Below are 21,528 nucleotides of genomic sequence, written 5' to 3' on the forward strand. Positions count from 1 at the left end.
TCATCAAGGTTACCAGTGACCTATTTGCTGCCAAATCCAGTGTATTCTTTTAGCTTAATCTTTGTATTTTTTCTCCTCTTTTTTATTTTTAATTTTTGTCGGTACAAAGTAGGTGTATATATTTATAGACTACATGAGATATTTTGATACAGGCATGCAATGCATAATAATCACATCAGGGTGAATGGGGCATCCATCCCCTCAAGCATTTATCCTCTGTGTTATAAACAATCCAAGTATACTTTTAGTTAGTTTAAAATGTACAATTAAATTACTTCAGACTTACCCTGTGGTGCTATCAAATACTAGGTCTTATTCTTTCTAACTATTTTTTGGTACCCTTTAACCATCCCCACTCCCATCCCCTGATCCCTACCTACTACCCTTCTCGTCTTTTGGTAATCATCATTCGACTCTCAACCTCCATGAGTTCAATTATTTTAATTTTTAGCTTCTACAAATAAGTAAGAACAGGTAAAGTTTGTCTTTTTGTCCTTGGCTTATTTCACTTAACATAGTGACCGCCAGTTCCACCCATGTTGTTGCAAATGACAGGATCTCATTTCTTTTTTAATGAGAATGTAAGTACCCCATTTTCTTTATCCATTCACCTATTAATGGACACTGAGGTTGCTTCCAAATCTTGGCTATTGTGAATAGTGCTGCAACAAACATGAGAGTGCAGATACCTCTTTGATATACTGATTTCCTTTCTTTTTGGTATATATTACAACTAGCAATGAGGATTGCTGGATCACATGATACCTCTATTTTTCTTTTTTCAGGAACTTCCAAACTGTTCTCCATAGTGGTTGCACTAATTTACATTCCCACCAAAAGTGTATGAGCGTTTCTTTTTCTCCATGTCCTCACCAGCATTTGTTATTGCCTGTCTTTGGACAAAAGTCATTTTAACTCGGGTGAGATGATATCTCATTGTAGTTTTGATTTGCATTTCTCTGATCATCAATGATGTTGAGCACTTTTTCACACACCTGTTTGCCATTTGTTTGCCTTCTTCTGAGAAATATCTACTCAGGTCATTTGTCCATTTTAAAATCAGATTATTAGATGTTTTCCTGTAGAGTTGTTTGAGCTCCTTATATATTCTGGTTATTAAGCTCTTGTCAGATGGGCATTTTGCAAATATTTTTTCCCATTCTTTCCATTCTGTGAGTTGTCTCTTCACTTTGTTGATTGTTTCCTTTGCTGTGCAAAAGTTTCTTTGTTTGTTTGTGCTTTATTTTTTGAGACAGGGTCTCACTCTGTCGCCCAGGCTGGGGTGCAAAAGCTTTTTAACTCGATGTTATCACATTTATCCATTTTCAATTTGGTTGCCTATGCTCGTAGGGTATTATTCAAGAATTCTTTGCCCAGTCCAATGTCCTGGAGTTTTCCCAATGTTTTCTTACAGTAGTTTCATAGTTTCAGGTATCAGATTCTAAGTCTTTAATGTATTTATATTTGATTTTTGTATGCGGTGAGAGATAAGGGTTTAGTTTCACTTTTTTTTTTTTTGGCGTATATATCCACTTTCCCCAGTACCACTTATTGAAGAGATTATCCTTCTCTAATATGTGTTCTTGGCACTTTTGTCAAAAATAAATTCACTGTAGATTTATGGATTTATTTCTGGGTTCTCTATTATGTTCCATTGATTTTTGTGTTTCTTTTTATGCCAGTACCATGCCATTTCGTTTACTATAGGTAGCTCTGTAGTATAATTTAAAATCAGGTAATGGTGATTCCTCCAGTTTTGTTCTTTTTGCTTGGAATAGCTTTGGATATTCTGAGTCTTTTGTGTTTCCATATAAATTTTAGGATTGTTATTTCTATTTTTTGTAGAATGTCATTGGTATTTTGACAGGAATTGATTGCATTAAATCTGTAGATTGATTTGGATAATACAGACATTTTAACAATATTGATTTCTTTCAATCCATGAACATGGAATATCATTCCATTTTTTGTGTCTTCTTCAATTTCTTGCATCAATTATAGTTTTCATTGTAAAGATTTTTCACTTCTTTGGCTAAGTTAAAACCCTGGTATTTTATTTTATTTTAGCTATTGCAAATGGGATTACAATGCTTTTTCAGATTGTTCATTGTTGGCATATAGAAATGCTACTCTTTTTTGTATGTTGATTTGTATCCTGAAACTTCACTGTATTTGTTTATCAGTTCTAATAGAGATTTGGTGGAGTCTTTAGGTTTTTCTAAATATAAGATCATATTATCTGCAAATGTTAATAATTTTACTTCTTTCTTTCAAATTTGGATGCCCTTTATTTCTATTCTTTCTTTTGTCTAATTGCTCCTGCTAGGACTTCTAGTACTAAGCTGAATAACTGGTAAAAGTGGGCATCCTTGTCTTGTTCCAGATTTTAGAGGAAAGGCTTTCAGGTTTGCCCCATTCAGTATGATACTAGCTGTGGGTTTGTTGCTTATGTCGTTTATCATGTTGAGATATGTTCTTTCTATTTCTTTGAGAGTTATCATGAAGAGATGTTGAATTTTATCAAATGTTTTTTCAGCATCAATTGAAATGATCATATGGTTTTTGTTCTTTATTCTGTTGCTTAATGTATCATATCAACATCCTTGTATCCCTGGGATATATTACACTTGGTCATAATTACTGATATTTTTAATATATTGTTGAATTTGATTTGCTAGTATTTTGTTGAGGGTTTTGCATTAATATTCATCAGTGATACTGGCCTATATATTTTTTTTGATATGTCTTTGTCTGATTTTGGTATCAGAGTGAGACTGGCCTCATAGAAGGAGTTTGGAAGTATTGCCTCCTCTATTTTTCAGAATAGTTTTAAGTAGGATTGGTATCTTTCTTTACATGTTTGGCAGAAATCAGCAGTGAAACCATCAAGTCTTGAGCTTTTCTTTGCTGGGAGACTTTTTATTATGGCTTTGATCTTATTACTTGTTACTGGTCTGTTCAGGTTTTGGATTTCTTCATGGTTCAATCTTGGTAGGTTGCATGTGTCTAGGAATTTATCCATTTCTTCTCGGTATTCTAATTTATTGACATATAGTTGCCCGGCCGGGCGCGGTGGCTCACGCCTGTAATCCCAGCACTTTGGGAGGCTTAGGCGGGCGGATCACGAGGTCAGGAGATCGAGACCATCCTGGCTAACACAGTGAAACCCCGTCTCTACTAAAAATACAAAAAATTAGCCGGGTGTGGTGGCAGACGCCTGTAGTCGCAGCTACTCGGGAGGCTGAGGCAGGAGAATGGCGTGAACCCGGGAGGAGGAGCTCGCAGTGAGCCGAAATCACGCCACTGCACTCCAGCCTGGGCGACAGAGCGAGACTCCGTCTCAAAAAAAATAAATAAATAAAATAAATAAGACATATAGTTGCTCATAATAGACACTAAAGATCCTTTGAATTTCTGTGGTATCAGTTGTAATGTCTCCTTTTTCATCTCTGATTTTATTTGCTTGGGTCTTCTTTCTTTTTTTCTTAGTTTGGCTAAAGTCTTGTCAATTTTGTTTATCTTTTGAAAAAACCCACGTTTTTGTTTCATTGATCTTTTGTATTGTTTTCTTCATTTCAAATACATTTATTTCTGTTCTTATCTTTATTATTTCTTTTCTTCTACTAATTTTGGGTTTGGTTTGCTTTTGTCTAGTTTAATTATGTTTAAGATGCATCATTAAGTTGTTTATTTAAAGTTTTTCTTCTTTTTTCATATAAGCACTTATAGCTATAAAATTCCCACTTAGTACTGCTTTCACTGTTCCCTATAGGTTTTGTTCTACTGTATTTCCATTATCATTTGTTTAAAGAAGTTTTTGATTCCCTTTTTAATTTCTTCATTGATTCATTGGTCATTCAGGATTATATTGTTTAATTTCCATGTGTATACTTTCCAAAATTCCTCTCGATGTTGATTTCTAGTTTTATTCCGTTGTGGTCAGAGAAGATGTTTGATATTATTTCAATTTTATGAATGTTTTAAGACTTGTTTTGTGGTAACATATGGCCTATCCTTGAGACTGATTCATGTACTGAAGAAAAGAATGTATATTCTGCAGCAGTTGGATGGAATGTTCTGTAAATATCTATTAGATCCACTTGGTTTATGGTGCAGACAAAGTCTGATGTTTCTTTGTTGATTTTCTGTCTCAAAGATCTGTCCAGTGCTAAAAGTGGGATCTTGAAATCTCCAGCTATTATTGTATTGGGATTTGTCTCTTTCTTTAGCTCTAGTAATAGTTGCTTTATATATCTGGGTGCTCCAGTATTGGGTGCATATATATTTAAAATTGTTGTATCCTCCTACTGAATTGACCCCTTTATTATTATACAGTGACCTTTTTTTTGTCTCTTCTTATAGTTTTTGTCTTGAAATCTATTTTGTCTGATATAAATGTAGTGACTCTGGCACTTTTTTGGTTTGCATTGGCATGGAATATCTTTTTCCATCACTTAATTGTCAGTCTCTATGTGCCTTTACAGGTGAAGTATGTTTTCTATAGGCAACAGATCACTGGGTTTTGTTTTTTTAATCCATTCAGCCACTCTATGTCTTTTGATTGGAGAGTTAGTCCATTTACATTCAATGTTATTATTGATAAGTAGGGACTTACTCTTGCCATTTTGTGATTTGTTTTCGAGTTGTTTTGTGGTCTTTTTTCCTGTCTTCCTTTTAGTAAAGTGATTTTCTCTGGTGGTATTATTTAATTTCTTGCTGTTTACTTTTTTGTGTATCTGTTCTATGTTTTTTGATTTGAGATTACCATGAGGCTTGCAAATACTATCTTATAACTCATCATTTTAAGCTGATAACATTGTATGTTATTTGCTTCTTTTCTCTTGCTGCTTTTAGGAGCCTTTCCTTATCCTTGACCTATGGGAGTTTGATTATTAAATGCCTTGAGGTGGTCTTATTTGGTTTAAATCTGCTTGGTGTTGAAAAAAGAAAAATTTCAGCCGAATTAAATTTAAAGGAGTTTAATTGAGCAATAAATGATTCACAAATCAGGCAGCCTTCCCAGCCAGAGTTGGCTTGGAGATTCCAGAACAGCCACATGGTGGATGAAAAAGGAAAGTGATGTACAGAAAATGTAAGTGAGGCACAGAAACAGCTGGATTGGTTACAGCTTGGCTTTTGCCTTATTTGAACACAGTTCAAACAGTTGGTTACATTTGATTGACCAAAACTCAGTGACTGGCACAAGTGTAGGCTACAGTCTGGTTACACCTCCACTTATAGCTCATGATGTACAGAAAAACCTTTAGGGCCAACTTAAAAAACGTTGGACCTAATTCTATAACCTTCTTGTACTTGGATATTAATATCTTTCTCAAGGTTTGGGAAGATCTCTGATATTACCTCTTTGAATAAACTTTCTACCCCTATCTCTGTCTCTACCTCCTCTTTAGAGCCAATAACTCTTAGATTTGCCCTTCTGAGGCTACTTTCTAATCTTGTAGGCATGCTTCATTCTTTTTTCTTTTGTCTTGACTGTGTATTTTCAAATAGCCTGTCTTGAAGCTCACTAATTCTTTCTTCTGTTTGATCAATTCTGCTATTAAAAGACTCTGATGCATTCTTCAGTATGTCAATAGCATTTTTCATCTGCAGAATTTCTGCTTGATTCTTTTTAATTATTTCAATCTCTTTATTAAATTTATCTGATAGAATTCTGAATTCCTTCTCTGTGTTATCTTGGATTTGTTTGAGTTTCCTCAAAACAGCTATTTGAATTATCTGTCTGAAAGGTCACATATCTCTGTTTCTCCAGGATTGGTTCCTGGTGGCTTGTTTAGTTCATTTGGTAAGGTCATGTTTCCCTTGATGGTCTTGATGCTTGTGGATGTTTTTCTGTGTCTGGGCATTAAAGAGTTAGGTATTGGTCAGGCACGGTGGCTCACGCCTGTAATTCCAGGAGGATCACGATGTCAGGAGATCGAGACCATCCTGGCTAACATGGTGAAACCCCATCTCCACTAAAAATACAAAAAAATTAGCCAGGCACGGTGACGGGCGCCTGTAGTCCCAGCTACTCGGGAGCCTGAGGCAGGAGAATGGCATGAACCTGGGAGGCGGAGCTTGCAGTGAGCCGAGATCGCGCCACTGCACTCCAGCCTGGGTGACAGAGCGAGACTCCATCTCAAAAAAAAAAAAAAAAAAAAAGTTAGGTACTTATTATAGTCTTCACAGTCTGGGCTTGTACCCATCCTTCTTGGGTACAGCTATTTTCAGGTATTTGAAAGGACTTGGGAATTTTTTTTATCTAAGATAATGCCCCTTATCTGCATTAGGGGACACCCCCAGCCCAGTAATGCTGTGGTTCTTGCAGACTCATGAAGGGACCATTAGTGGTCTTGGATAAGATCTGGAAGAATTATCTGGATTACCAGACAGATATTCTTGTTCTCTTCTTTTACTTTCTCCCAAACAGAGTCTCTCTTTCTCTCTCTCTCTCTCTCTGTTCTAAGGTTCCTGGAGCTGGGTGTAGGGCAACAAAAGCACCCCTGTGGGCACCACCACTGGCATTGTGCTTGGTCAGCCCTGAAGCCAGCACATCACTGAGACTTGCCCAAGGCCTGCTGTAACCACTACCTGGCTATCACCTTTGTTGGCTCAAGGCCCTGGGGCTCTACAATTAGCAGGTGGTGAAGCCAGTCAGGTTTGCGTCCTTCCCTTCAGGGTAGCAAGCTCCCCCGGTCCCTGGGCAGGTCCAGAGGTACTGTCTGCGAGCCAGGGACTGGAGTCAAAAACCTTAGAAGTGTACCTGGTGTTCTATTGTAGTGCAGCTGAACTGGCACTCAAACAACAAGACACAGTCCTTCCCATTTTCCCCTCCCATTTCTACAGGCAGAGGAGCCTCACTCCATGACCACCACCACCATAGGCCCACAGGGTATACTGCCAGGCTACCACTGATGTTCCCTTAAGACCCAAGGGGTCTTCAGTCAGCTTGTGGCAAATGCAGCCTGGCCTGGAACTCACCCTTCAGAACAGTGAGCTCCCTCTGGCCCACAGCAGGTCCAGAAATGCCATCCAAGAGCCAAGTCTTAGAAGTGGGGACCTCAAAAACCTGCTTGGTGCTCTACCCCCAAATGGCTGAGCTGATACTTAAGGGCAAAACAAATCTCCTTTACTTTTCTCTCCACTTTTCTCAAGCAGAAGGAGTCTATCCCCATAACTACAACAGATAGGAATGTACTGAGTCTCACCTGAAGCCATCAGTCTTAGAGTCTCACCCAAGGCTCATGGCTCACTATTTGGGTGTCTCTGCTGGTTATTCCTGGCAGGTCCATCCTTTCTCCTCTTCCCACTTTATATCTTACGTTTTCCTTCATGATTTCATCCATGTCCATGGTTTTATCTGTCCATTTTAGGCTGATACTTCCAAATATATATGCCAGGTTGAGATTTTTCTCCTAAGTTCCAGAATTGCTATATCTCCTGGACAGCTTCACTGGGATATCCACAAGTGCTCCAAAGTAAACAAGTCTCAAATGGAATTATTCTTTCCCTTAAATTTGTTCACCTCTGAGCTCTTTAATCTAGTAAATGGGACCTACTCACCATAGCCTTAAGTCTTGTCATTATCCTTGATTTCTCTCTCCTTCAAACCCCACATACCATTGGCCACCAAATCTTGTTTATTTGCTTTTAAGCATTTCTCAAATGGGTCTCCTTTCTACCCCTACAGCCAGTGACTTACTTCAGACCTTATCATTTCTTTAGGACTTATTAGTCTTATCTCCCTGCTTCTGACCTTGGTTTCTTTCAATTAGTCCCATAGAGCAAACAAACAAACAAACAAACAGACAAAAAATGACCTTTCTGAAATATTAGATCGATGCAAAAGTAATTGTGATTTTTGTGTGTGCCATTTTTAAGGCAAAAAACACAATTACTTTTGTACCACCAACCTAATACAATCTAATTATTATTGTTTCCACACAATTTAAAAATAAATAATTCTCTGTAGGCTTCCAGATGAAACTTATGTTCACCACCATGGCCCATAGTACCCTAACCTGCCACCTTCATCTCTTACCACATTCTGAATTACTCAGTTCCCTAGATGCCCCATGCTGTCTCATAGATCCCAGTATTTCCACATGCTGTTCCTTCTGCTGGGTCTTGCTCCCTGCTACTAATACCTCTTCATGGCATTCTTTAAGACTCAGGTCAGACACTTCCACGTCTGAAGTTTCCCTGACGTTCCCCTTTTCCAAGCTGAGATTGGGCGCCCCTCCTGGTATATGTAGAAAATAGTCCATATATATTATCTGTGAAGACTTGACTTTGATTTTTAAAAAGTATCTGTTCATGGTTTTCCCATCACTAGATTGTGAGTCCCTCCCTGCCCTCTCTACTGTCTATCCTCTGCCCTGGCTTAGTTTTTCTTCAAGTACTTATCACCATCTGGCATACTAGGTTTGTCTCTATCCCTCAAAAAGAATATGAGATACATGAAGGTGGAGATGTTTTACCTGTTATGTTCACTGCAATATCCTTGACATCTAGACTAGAACAGTGTCTGGCACGTAGTAAGCATTCAGTAGTCATTTGTGATGTAAACAAATAAATCTTCACCCTGAGCACTTACTGCAGTATCTAACACATAATATGGGTTGTTACACTCTACTGCAACCTCGTTTACTCATCTGTCACCACTACAAGACTGTAACTCCTCAAGGTGACTGTATTTTGTTTATCTCAGTATCTCCAGTGCTTAGCATATTTTTTTGGCATATACTATACCGAATAAATAAATCTCTTCAATACTGCAAATTCATCAGGGCAGGTGTAAGGTCCCACAACACCTGGAATATTGCCTTCCACATAAAAGATATTTGATGAATGTGTGTTTATTGCCAGCTGAGCATAAGCCACAAACAAAATGCTTTATAAAAGTGAGGCATAATACCAGGGTGTGTGAATAGCATTATACATACTCAAAATCATTTTTTGAAACTCAACCTTGGGGGTCTTATCATTTCAAGTTAAGAATTAGATGTTTACACTGTTAAAAAATAAAATTTATGAGAGGAGTGTAATAAATTGGGATTATTTCATAAATTGTTTTCTTTATCTGAATAATGCAAAGATTTACTAATTTATTAGAGGTAACAAAATGGTGATATTTTATTTTGATTATTTTTTCTAAGCTGGAATGTTTCTAAAAAGACACATTTTCGCTCACTGACTATTTGATTACCCTAAAGAACAATTTGTATAGAAAATATAACATTAATTCTTTTTTTGTTTGTTTCAAAGTAATGAGTTAGTTCACTTGCATTCTTCAAAGAAAAATAGTATATTTTTATTTTTAACTTTTTGTACCTTTGTGATCTAATGGATTTAAACATACTTAAAGTGTTTTCAAGTCATTGCAGTTATTATCTTTATTGATCCTCAATTATCTTATTTGGCCAGTGGAAATCTATGCAAGCCAGTTCTTGGATAGTTGTTTTATTTTGAGACAGGGTCTCCCTCTGTCGCCACGGCTGGAAATGCATGGTGCAATCTTGGCTCACTGCAGCCTCTGCCTCCTGAGTTCAAACGATTCTCATCTTCAGCCTCCCAAGTAGCCTTCCAAGTATTCTCTTGCTTCAGCCTCCCAAGTAGCTGGGATTACAGGCATGCATCACCATGCCTGGCTAATTTTTGTATTTTTTTGAGATGGAGTTTCACTCTTGTTGCCCAGGCTGGAGTGCAATGGTGCAATCTCGGCTCACTGTAATCTCCACCACCCAGGTTCAAGCAATTCTCCTGCCTCAGCCTCCCAAGTAGCTGGGATTACAGGCATGTGCCACCACACCCAGCTTATTTTGTATTTTCAGTAGAGACAGGGTTTCTTCATGTTGGTCAGGCTGTTCTCAAATTCCTCACCTCAGGTGATCCACACGCCTCGGCCTCCCAAAGTGCTGGGATTACAGGCACGAGCCACTGTGCCTGACCAATTTTTGTATTTTTAGTAGAGACGGTGTTTCACCATGTTGGCCTGACTGGTCTCGAACTCCTGACCTCAACTGATCCACCCACCTCAGCCTCCCAAAGTGCTAGGATTACATGCATGAGCCACCACACCCAGCCAAGCCTGGCTTCTAATAGCTTTCACGCTTGCTGAGGATGACAACATCTTGTCCAGGTTCATTTTGTATATTTTCTACCCTGGGCTTAGAATCAACTATTTTTCCCAGGAGACTTGATTCCTCTTATGAGAAACGGTAAAAAGTCAAAAGTTATAACCTAAGGATGCTCACTGATATTAAATTGATCATGATTTTTAGGTCTTTCAGCACAAAGGGCAACAGTTCTTTCTTTTTTAAACTTTTAAAAAGTTTATATGGAGACACAGTCTTGCCATGTTGTCCAGGCTGGTCTTAAACTCCTGGCAGGGCACAAGTGATACTACGTTTTGGTTTCATAAAGTATTGGGATTACAGTCGTGAGCCACCATACCTGGCCAGGGCAACAGTTCTTCGTGTCATGTTTCTCCAGTTATTTTGGTGGCCTGCAGCTCATTCTCTATTGGATTCCTAAGAAAAATCATACGGGAAAAATATTCTGTAATTAGGTTCTTGCATGCTCTTGTAAGCATTTTATTGTGGTAAAATATACATAAAATAAAAGTTAACATCTTAATTTCTTTTTGTTATTGTTGTGGTTGTTTTGTTTTTGTTTTGGTTTTTCTCTTTTTTTTGAGATGAGGTCCACTATGTTGCCCAGGCTGGTCTCAAACTCCTGAGCTCAAGCAGTCCTCCTGCTTCAGCCTCCCAAGTAGCTAGGATCATAGGTGCACACCACCCTACCTAGATCATTAATCATTATTAAGTCTGCTGTTCAGTGGCATTAGCTACATTCACATTGTTGTGCAACCATTGCCACCATCCATCTCTAGAATTTTTTCATCTTCTTTAACTGAAATGCTGTACCCATTAAACTCTAATGCCCTACTCCTCTCTTTCCTCAGTCCCTGGCAGCCACCATTCTACTTTCTGTCTGCATGAATTTGGCTACTCTAGGTACCCCAGACAAGTCGAGTAATAAAACATTTGTCCTTGACTGGGCGCAGTGGCTCATGTCTGTAATCCTAGCACTTTGGGAAGCTGAGGCGGGTGGATCACTTGAGGTCAAGAGTTAAAGATCAGCCTAACCAACATGGTGAAACCCCATCTCTACTAAAAACACAAAAAATTAGCCAGGCGTGGTGGTGCACACCTGCAATCCCAGCTACTTGGGAGGCTGAGGCATGAGAATCACTTGAACCCGGGAGGTGGAGGTTGCAGTAAGCTGAGATCATGCCACTGCACTTCAGCTAGGTAATAGAGCAAGACTCTGTGTCAAAAAAAAAAAAAAATTTGTCCTTTTTGAGTCTGGCTGACTTTATTTTTCACAATGTCTTAGGGTTCACTCATGTTGTAGCATATACCAGAAAGCCTTCCTTTTGAAGACTGAACAATATTCCAATGTGTGTATATACCAGATTTTGTTTATCCACTCATCCATCAATGGGCATTTAGGATGGCTCCAATTAGAGCTATTGTGAATATTGCTGCTATGAACATGGGCAGACGAATATTTGTTTAGACCTTTGCTTTCACTCCTATTGGGTATATACCCAGAAGTGAAATTGCTGGATCATATAGTAACTCTATGTTTATTTTTTTGAGGCACTGATCTACTGCTTTCCACAGTGGCAGCACAATTTTACATTCCCACCTACAATGCACAAAGGTTCTAATTTATCTGCATCCTTGCCAGCTTTTGCTGTCTTTTGTTTTATTTTTTGATAATAGTCATCCTAATGGGTGGGTGGTGGTATCTCATTGTGGTTTTGATTTGTATTTTCATAATGGTTAATGATACTGAGCATCCTTTCATGTGCTTCTTGGCCATTTGTATATATATACATCTTTGATTTTTTTTTTTTTTTGAGAAATGGCTATTCAAGTGCTTTGTCCATTTTTAAATTGGGTTGTTTGTTTGTTTTTGCTGAGTTGGAGTGTTGTTTGTATGTTTATATTGAAGTTCCGTTCGGTTGGATATGAAATATTTAGCTCATTTTTTTTTCCTTGGGGTGTCTTAAATATGTTACTCCATTATCTTTCAGCATAAACTATTACTACCAAAAAGTTTGATGATGATCTAATGTTATTTCAATTAGAAATGACTTGGTCTTTTTGCCTGGATGCCTATAAGATTTTTTTTTCTTACTGTTTAATAGGTTTAGTAAAATATGTCTTGATGTTAGCTGTTCTGGGTCTACTTTCCCAGATACATAGTGTGCCTTCTCAATATGTAATCATTTTTGTTTTAGAAAAGTTTTATTGAATTGTACTTTTTAACATTGTGTTACATTGTATGGCTTTCTTTTTCTTCTTCATGAACTCCTATAACATGTATGTAGAATCTTCTTTGATATATACATATATATAATAAATATATATCTAAAGTTTGTATATATATAAACTTTATCTCAAATTCTCCACATTCTTGCCGAGAGTTGGTATGTTCAGTCATTTAAATTTTAGCCATTCCAATAGGTGTACATTAACATCTCATTATAGTTTTAATCTGCATTTTCCTAATGACTAATGATGTTGAGCATCTTTTCATATGTTTGTCATCTGTATATCTTCTTTGGTAAAGTATCTGTTGAAATCTTTTGTCCTTTTGTTTGAGACAGAGTCCTGCTGTATCACCCAGGCCATAGTGCAGTGGCACAAGCTTGGCTGACTGCAGCTGAAACCTCCTGGGCTCAAGTGATCTTCCCACTTCAGCCTCCTGAGTAGCTGGGACCACAGGGGCATGCCACCATGCCCAGCTAATTTTTGTATTTTTTGTAGAGACGGGGTCCCACTATGTTGCCCAAGCTGGTCTCAAACTCCTGGGCTCAAGCGATCCACTCACATTGGCCTCCCAAAGTGCTGGGATTACAGGTGTCACCCACCACACCTGGCCCTTTGCCCATTTTTTAAATGGTGTCTTCCAAAGAGAAGTTTTTAATTTTTGTGTTCCAATTTACCAACTTGGTTTTTACGGATCATGTTTCTGGTCAAGATCAATACATAAAAATATATCTAAACTTACCTATTAGTTCTAGTAGCTTTTTAATAGATTACAATAGATTTTAGATATAGATGACAGTGTCATCTATGAGTAGTTTTATTTCCTCCTCACTATCTGTATGCTGTTTATTTCGCTTCTTGCTTATTTTACTGGCTAGAATCTCCAATGTAGTGTCGAACAGAAGTAGTAGGAGCAGACATTGTTGTCTTGTTCCTGATCTTAGGGGAAAAGCATTTGGCCTTTCACTATTAAGTATGATGTTAAGTCTACGATTTTTGTAGACAATCTTTATCAGGTTGAGGAAGTTCATTTCTGTTTTCAGTTTGTTGTGAATTAAAAAAAAATCGGCAGTGGATGTTGGATTTTGTCAGATGTATTTTCTGTGCCTATTGAGACTGCCATATGGTTTTTTTTTTTTGTTAGTTTGTTAATATAACAAATTACATTGATTGATTTTCAAGTGCCAATCCATTCTTGCATTGCTGGGATAAACCCCACTTGGACATGATGTATTTTTTTTTAATTATAGATTCTCTTTTTAGTACAGTTGTAAATTTACAGAATAATTAAGCAGATAGTATATGTAGTTTCATAAATCTACCTCAGGCTATTCCTCCCCAGTTTCTCCTACTATTAAAATCTTGCTTTCATGATACATTTGTTACAAATAATGAACAACTGATACATTATTATGAATTAGTCTGTAGTTTACATTGAGTCATTCTTTGTGTTTTACAGTTCTATTGGTTTCGACAACTGTATAATGGGGTGTGTCCATAATTATAATTTCATACAGGATAGCTTCACTTTCCTAAGAATCTTCTATGCTTCACCTATTCAATCCTCTTTTCCCTCCTTTCACATCCACTGATCTTTTACTGCCTCTATAGTTTTGTCTTTTCCAAGATGTCATATAGTTGGAATCATTAAATATGTAACTTTTTCAGACTGGCTTCTTTCAGTTAGCAATATTCATTTAAGGTTTTTCTGTGTCTATTGCTTGATAATTCATTTCTTCTTATTGCTGAGTAATATTCCATTGTGTAAATCTATCAGTTTGTTTATCCATTTACCTATTAAAAGACATCTTGGACTGGGTGCGGTGGCTGACGCCTGTAATCCCAACACTTTGGGAGGCCAAGGTGGGCGGATCACCTGAGCTCAGGAGTTTGAGACCACCCTGGGCAACATAGTGAAACCCTGTCTCTACTAAAATACAAAAAATTAGTGGGGCATGGTGGCGCATGTCTGTAGTCCCAGCTACTCAGGAGGTTGAGGCACAAGAATTGCTTGAGCCCAGGAGGTGGAGGTTACGGTGAGCGGAGATCACACCATTGCACTTCAGCTTGGGCTACAGAGTGAGACTCCATCTCAAAATAAATCAATAAATAAAAAATAAAATAAAATGAAAGACATTTTGGTTGCCCCAAGCTTTGGCAAAACTATAAGCAAATAAAGTTTATAAAACTTATAAATAATGCTGCTGTAAACATTCATGTGCAGGTTCTTATGAAGACAAAAGTTTTGGTCAAATATCTAGAAGTGTGATTGCAACATGGCAAAATTATGCTTAGCTTTGTAAAAAAACTGCCAAAATATTTTTCCAAGTAGTGGTACTATTTTTCATTTCTACCACAATGATTGAGGGTTCCTATTTCTCTGCACACTCATCAGCATTTGGTGGTGTCAGTGTTTTGGATTTTAACCTGTCTAGTAGATATGTAATGGTATCTCATTGTTGTTTTACTTTATAATTCCCTAATGCTATATGACAATGAGCCTTTTTTCATATGTTTGTTGATATCTATATATCTTCTATAATATTGGATTTGATTTACTAAAATGTTTTAAAGAATATTTACCCCGTTTTCATGAGGAATATTAGTTTGTAATTTTCTTTTCTTGTAATGTCTTTGTCTGCTTTCATATGTTGGCCTCATAAAATGTCTTAGGAAGTAGTTTCCTTCTTTCAATTTTTTGCAAGAGGTTATGTGGAAGTGGCTTTATTTATTTCTTAAATGTTTGGTAGGATTCACTCCTGAAACCATGTGCATTTCTAGTTTTCTTTATGGGAATGTTTTAAACTCTGCATTCAATTTCTTTTGTAGACATAAGGCTGTTCAAATTATTTAATCTTGAGTAATTTTTGATAGTTTGTGTTCTTTAAGAAATTTTTTCATAGATTTTAGCCATGGAGTTGTTTATTTTTCTATCTAGGTATTCTGTGTTTATTCTGGCCATTTTAAGCATCCTCACTACACACATACACACAAAAGAAGGGCGATGATGGATGTGTTAATTAATTTGACTGTAGTAATCAGTACACAATGTATACTCACACCAAATCATCACACTGTTCACCTTGAATATACACAATTTTGTCAATGAAATATTTTAAAATAAAAAGTAAAAATTATTCTTCCAGCTTCTCAGAATTTTCTAAGGTTTTATTTCTAAAACTAGAATGACAGTATAGCAAAGTATAAACCAATATAATTAAGAGGTCCCTAAGAAAATGTAGAAGTAGCTTTACTGGATTGCCACAGTGTCACATCCTTTAATGCAGGTGAAAAATGGAGAGATCAATATTAAAATGTACTTAAGAGACACATAAAAAACATTTCACAACTTCATTTTGCAGATTACAATGTGAAATTTTAATAAGATTACCAAAATTTTAAGTATTTGGTCTCGTATAGATAACTAAAATTATTAATATTTATTATAAGAATATTACTGGTATATTAAACATTTTTGTTTATATAATAAAACTCTTTTCTTTCTCACATTTCTTGGGGGAATCATTCAACTTCTCTGGGCCTCAATTTATTCATTGGTAAAAATGGGTCAATTAGATTAGATTTTTGCTAAGACTTCTTCTAGACCTCAACTTTAAAAAAAAGTTTCCAATGTTAACTGTAAAACAAAGTGTTTACCTCTAAATTGTTTTAAAATAATTGTATCAATTGGAACATAAGTATATACAGATGCCTAGCAAATAATTTATAGATACTGTAAAATGAGTTTTTTCCACATTTATTTACTTGTAAGCTGCTAATCTAAAGTAATATTGTTTTGGGAAGAGAGGAAATGGAGTCACAAATTACTCTTTATACTTCATGTTCCAAAGGAAGAGAGATGTCTCTTGTTTAAGTAATCTGCCCAAAATCCAAGTCAGAGTGAGACTTGCTTTGGTGTCAGTCCTCTCATTTATTAATCTTACCAACAAAAAAGGTAAAAGTGAGTGTTTTTGAAAAGACACCTTGGCACTGTTGCAGCAGCTATTAAAGTAGAGGATTAAATTTTGTGAATCTAAGCTCCTCATAAACCCTGGAAATCAAGATTGTTTTTGTGAGGAACTTGTTCAGAAACAAAAGAGTTTTACTGAACATTATGCTGTCTGGACAGTCTTCAAGAGCACATGGACACAATTTATTCTTTAACAGGAGCCATGTTCTGGTTCAGATATAAAAGTTTCACAGAAAAACACTGTGGGGTATGTGTAAAAGGAAACATTTAAAAATTGTATTATAATTACAGCAGACTATAAAGATACAGATTTAGTCATTGTTTATATTTTGCTCGTTCTTGGAAGATTTTTAAAATTAAAATTTTTTAATAAAAAGTTCTGGAAATCTTGAATGTGGCTTACTATCCAACTTGTCCTTATATCCAACAAGAAAAGTGTGCATTTTAAATAAAGGTAATCTCAGGCCCATTTGGTGTTTTGGAAGCAGAACTGTCTGTAGCTGATACTTCTGGTGGTATTCTGAAATATATCCCCAGGCCCACCTTGGATTTCAGCCACAGCTGTAGTGGAGAGTTCCACTCAATTTTTGATTCACTTTTTGGTGACAGCAACCAACCTTAAATGATTGCCCCATTTCTCTAGTTTCTGATCTTGTAACCTTTCCAAGGTCATGGGAGCACCCTAGGCCTATGTAAACCAATAATAAAATTCCAAGGCCCCCCAGCCACCTGAATGGACATCTCCTCTCAGTCAAGGGCATTCCAACATTATCCTGAGAAACTAGTTTGGGGATGATGGAAAGGGGAAGCCAGACATGCCCTTCTCCTTTTTGGAATTACTGATAGACCAGACTCTTTAAGTCTGATAAGAAACATTTACAATCTAGTCTCTCTGAAGTCTGCTACCTGGAGGCTTCATCTGCATGATAAAACTTCACTACCCCTTATCATAACCCAGACATTCCTTTCTATTGATTCCAGGTCTTTAGATAATAACTCTTTCAACCAATTGCCAATCAGAAAAGCTTTGAATCCACCTGTGACTTGAAAGCACCTGCTTCCAGTTGTCCTACCTTTCCAGCCTGAACCAATGTACATCTTACATTGGTTGATGTCTTCTGTCTCCGTAAAATGTATAAAACCAAGTTGTGGCCCAACCGCGATGGGTACGTGGTCTCAGGATCTCCTGAAGTCTGTGTCACAGGACACTGGTCACTTGTATTTGGTTCATAATAAATCTTTTCAAATATTTTATAGATTTTGACTCTTTTCCTTGATACCTGTGTGCAGGTAATCCCATGAGTATAGAGGAGTAATGCCCCCCACCAGTGGGTCCAGGTTAGTGGACAAATGCTGCAGCCACCAGGCCTTCCAGTGGACAATTCTAAAAGCACTGCTCATTTCTAAGGAGCTGCTGGTCCTGGAATCAAATCCCACATGCCCATAATGGCAATCACAGTAATATACATCTTATTAGGTTGTCTTCTCTCTCATTCTTCCTGCTCTCTCACTCTTCCTGCTCTCTCACTCTTGCTTCCTGGGATTACCAAATAAATTCCTTGCACCCAAATGTTTGTCCCAGGTTCTGCTTTAGGAGAAATGTAAAACTTTGATATGAGGCATGACCCTTGAGGGCAAATCTTAGGATGGGATTCTGGAACTGGATCACTTACCCTTTTTGCTGGGATAAGTGAGATGGTGATAACCCCTGGTGCGCATCCTAATTCGTATGAATCTTACCTGTGGTAGATTGGCGTGAGAAGAAGTGGGTTATCTGGTAGCTCTGTCACTACAGTGGTATGGAGACAAAGGATTGTGGAATTGGCTCACATTTGTCAACTGCCTTGGAAGCCTTGAAAAAAACCTGGCAGGCCCAGATCAGCCAATTATCAACTTAGGGCACTCTGTGAAAGCCAGAAGTCCTCCTTGGCAGTGTTTAAAAAGGCTATTATCCCTTCAGCCATAGGGAAGCTGTGCTGAAAGTCAGATACACAATGTAACTGTAAGGATGGCAGAGTGGCAAAGAGATAAAAGATGCCACCTCAACAAGTCTCCTTTGCTAAAGTCAGGGCCCTCATGTCAAAGGAGTGAGACTCTGAGACCTGGGATGAGACAATTCGAGTGCATGTGCTTGAGGATCTTGAGTCACTGATTTCTTCTGAACCCTCCATGCCAACCAAAGGAGCTATTTCTCCCACCCTAGAGGAGAGCAACCTCCCCTTACCTGGAGACCATGTGAAGTGTTTGTCTGAGGTGGATGGCTTGTAAAATGACTCCTGTCTCTTCAAGATCTAATTCTGCCTTCCCCGACTGCTTTTAGATTAACTAATCTCAGAATTCAGCTGAGAAGAAAAATACAGTCCTTGAGCTGGGAAGAAATAGCTTATTTACTGAAAGAATTTTAGGTACTGGCTAATAAGTACTGGCAGTAAGTTGGAGAATATGAGTGAAGATAAGTCTTGTGTGGGCTGGACCAGAGAGGCAGAATATAAGGCTGGATAGAGGAGAGTTTACTGACACAGGAGCACTCTCTTATGACTAAAGATATAGTATCTCATCTTTATGACACATGAGCTGGTCTTAACAGGCTGTTGGGGTGGCTTCTTGAGACTTGGTCATGATGGCCTACACTAAATGAGGCAGGAATGCTGGAAATGCCTTATCAAAGTGAAGAAGAGGTCAGAGGCAGAGAGAGGTGGATATGTTGAATGCATTTATTTAATGACAAGAGAGCAAATGTACCATTTTTCCCAGGAAGGGCCCAGAGAACACTCTCTTGATTAAGATAATAAAGGATGTTACTGAGGGTGACATCAACATCTTTGATAAAATCATCAGAAGCTGTACCCAACAGGCCAGGATTCACAGTAGGATATGATGCTGTAGAACTGGGCTCTTTAGTACTAATTGAGATGATAGGATTCCTTAATGGCAGGAGGCAGGTAGTGGCATTCAACCATCAGCAGCAAAGTGACAGCAAGCCTGAAGTAAATGCTACCTATGTTACCAGGAGTATATATGGTGAACGTTCACCCAATCTTTCTTCAAAGGACTTTAAACCACTTAGCAAAGTCAAACAAGTGGAATACCCAATCCTCTCAAAGGTTGTTGTATACAGGGCTCAGTTAAATTGATATCAAGTGATCTAAAATGTCCTCATTGTCCCTCAAATAGAGTGGAGGCTATGGATACCAGGTAATAGATGGAGTTTGGGCTCCAGTCCATTTCACAGTATTTTCAATTGCTCCAGTGGGGTCCCTCTGATTGCTTCCCTGGTCTCTAGTGCATACCTGGGATAAATATTCTTAAAAGCTTCTCGTGAGCTTCCTGACCTATGGGAAAAAAAAATCCATTGTGGTAGGGAGAATCAAGTGAAAAATCCCTAAAATTGTACCTTCCTTATCCCAGCCAAGATAGCAAACCAGAAACAATACTGCATTCTGAGTGGAACTTTTGAGATTAGCACCACTTCCAAAGACTTACAGGATGCAGAGGTAGCATCCTCTGCATTTACCAGTATGGCATCTGCCATGGTGGAAGACAAGGGAATATTATCAACTTAATAAAGTGATAGTGCCAATCATGTCTACCATGTCAAGCATGGTACCTTTCCTGGAACATATCAACACAGCCTCTGCATGATATGTGGCTGTTGTTCTGACAAACATTTTTTCAATCATTAGGAATATCAAAAGTGTTTATATGGAAAGGATAGCAATACGTATTAACTTGATTGCCCCAGAACTATGTTAGCTCTCCTGCTCTCTCTCATAGTGTAGTCTTCTTTTTTTTTAATTTTTATTTATTTATTTATTTTTTGAGACAGAGTCCTTGTCGCCCAGGCTGGAGTGCAGTGGTGCCATCTCGGCTCACTGCAACCTCCACCTCCCGGGTTCATGCGATTCTCCTGCCTCAGCCTCCTGAGTAGCTGGGACTACAGGCACACACCACCATGCCTGGCTAATTTTTGTATTTATAGTACAGACAGGTTTTCACCATGTTGCCCAGGGTGGTCTCGAACTCCTAACCTCAAGTGATCCACCTGCCTTGGCCTCCCAAAGTGCTGGGATTACAGGTGTGAGTCACCGTGCCTGGCCCACGGTGTAGTCTTCAGGGATTTTGTTCATTCTCACATTACACAGAACCTTGTGTTGATCCTCTATATTGATAACATCAGCTGCATGTATCTGGTAAACAGAAAGCAGAAAGAACTCTTGGTGTTCTATAAGATGCACACCAGCCAGAGGATGGAAGATTCAGATCCCTACAGCTTTTAGAGGTCCAGTAGTCTGGAAGGTGCTGGGACATCCCCTCCAAAGTAAAGGACAGATTAGTGAACTTTCACCCTTTACCGGTAAGAAAGAGACACAGCATGTTGGGGACTTCTGCTTTTGAAAGCATCATACACTTTCTCAGGAATACAGCTCTGAATTGGAAGACTACATGCTTTATGTGGGGCCCAGAACAAGAGAGGGCTCTGCTGCAGGATCAGGCTATGATATAAGTTGCCCTCCTCCTTGAACTATATGGCTGAGATTACCCATTGATGATAGAGATGTCTATGGTAGATATGAAGATTGTGTGGCATGTCTAGTCAGCCCTAATAGAAGATTAATAGCACAGACCCTTTGCTTCTGGAGCAAAGGTCTTGCCTTCTTGTTGTTTGAAAAGCAACACCTAGCATGTGCCCAGTAGAAGCTGAGAATCTGACTATATATGATATCAAGTGATTAACTGAGCTGCCCATCATAAGCTGGGTTTTATCAGATACACCAAATCATAAAGCCACCTAGTCACAGTAGCAATCCATTATTCAATGGAATTATATGTTTGGGATGAAGCCTATAAAAGTCAATAAGGCACATGTAAGTTACATGGACAAGTGACCTATCATTTATTTCCCATATCATTTACATCTCTTAACACTAATGCCTATTCTTCAACCTACTTGTATGATCTCATGCAGAATCTTCAATGGTCAACTGTATCAGTTATTTATTGCTACAATTATGTGGTAACAACCAAGAACAATAAAAAACTGTAAGATAATCAACAGTGAGCATTTATCATTCACATCCACAGCCAGCTGAGAATTGGCTAGGTAGGTCTTCCAATCTTGGCTGGTCTTGCTCATGTCTTGGGTTGGCTGATATATGAATGGAACAACTCATCTCTGCTCCATGCATCTTTCATCGTCATTAGACTATCCAA

Source organism: Pan paniscus, chromosome 10 (genome assembly GCF_029289425.2).
Source record: "Pan paniscus chromosome 10, NHGRI_mPanPan1-v2.0_pri, whole genome shotgun sequence".
NCBI classification, from domain to species: Eukaryota; Metazoa; Chordata; class Mammalia; order Primates; family Hominidae; genus Pan; species Pan paniscus.